This window comes from Pundamilia nyererei, unplaced genomic scaffold (assembly GCF_000239375.1).
Source record: "Pundamilia nyererei isolate P.nyererei 1_Seehausen unplaced genomic scaffold, PunNye1.0 scaffold00005, whole genome shotgun sequence".
NCBI lineage: Eukaryota > Metazoa > Chordata > Actinopteri > Cichliformes > Cichlidae > Pundamilia > Pundamilia nyererei.
In genome coordinates this window covers 1,425,007-1,426,189 of record NW_005187406.1, presented here as the reverse complement: position 1 = coordinate 1,426,189, position 1,183 = coordinate 1,425,007, and positions in this window count along the sequence as shown.

The following is a 1,183-nucleotide window of genomic DNA, read 5'->3' as shown; positions in this document are numbered from 1 at the left end:
TTCCTCCGCCTGATGTTCGACAGTTCATCCCTCTCCTCCACGGACAGATCCTCGGGGACTGAAAAGCACGATGGAGAAAACACAGAAGACATTACCTTAAAAGAAAACAAGTCAACTAAAAGGAGCAAAACAGGACTGCTAAATCAAATCTAGCAGTTCACTGCAAAGATGTAAAAGCAGTTTTAAGGCTTATTCTCCTAACACAGTAAAGTGGGACCTTGAACAGCTGGAACAGCAGATATCAAGAGCCTGCATGTTAATTTATAAAGACAAAAAGAGAAGGCAAAGGGTCTTAATTATTCCACTTGAAAGTGTTTAGCCCCTTCCCTCCTTCCTTCTCCATTTGGCTCGGGGGGGAAATTCTATTAATAAAACCAATCCAGATTATGTTTCTTTCATGTGAATTTGGTAATTTAACACAGCCCATGACCCCAACCCCCTCCAGCTGTGTGTGTTTTACCACTCTGAGCAAGAAAAAAACCCAAAACATGCAAGAGAAAAAGATGATTTTCTTTCTTTTCCAATGTTTCACTCTTGTTTTTCCCTCTAACTTCATCCCTCTTCCATCCAACGCACGCTTTACTTCTCAATTTTCTACATCTTTCCGAGCTCAGTGAGTCTGTGAAATCCTGCTTCATTAAGCCAACCAAAAAGCAGAAAGCGTAAATCTCTCAACAGGAAAGTGGCACATCTAAAAATCATGCGCAGCGTCACATGTTGCTAAAGGGAAAAGAAACAACCCACCCCCCCAAAAACCAAGAAAAACCCACCACTTGTTATTTCCCCCTCACAGTCGGGATTCTGCGCCAATTAAAAATAAAACAGGGTCACTGGGCTCAAGAGGAAGTACTCAAGCCCCTTTTAATTTGACAGCTTGCAGAAGAATTGCATTCAGGGCGGCCAAGTATTGTTGTCGATGGTATTTGCATTTAGCAGTGACACAAAAGGTACTTTCTAACCCGGTTATGTAATTCTGAAGCAGCGTGATGAGGGTCAGGTAAAGATGGGGAGGGGTATTTTCTCCCCGGGGCCATGATTTTAATAGACAGCAGATGGGAACATGAAAGCACAACGAAAATAAAGATGTTAATTAATTAGTGTTGCTCACCTTCGGCTACCTCACATCACTTACACTACTTGCAATTCTATTGTGACCATGAATGAATGTGGCTTTGAAGACAAT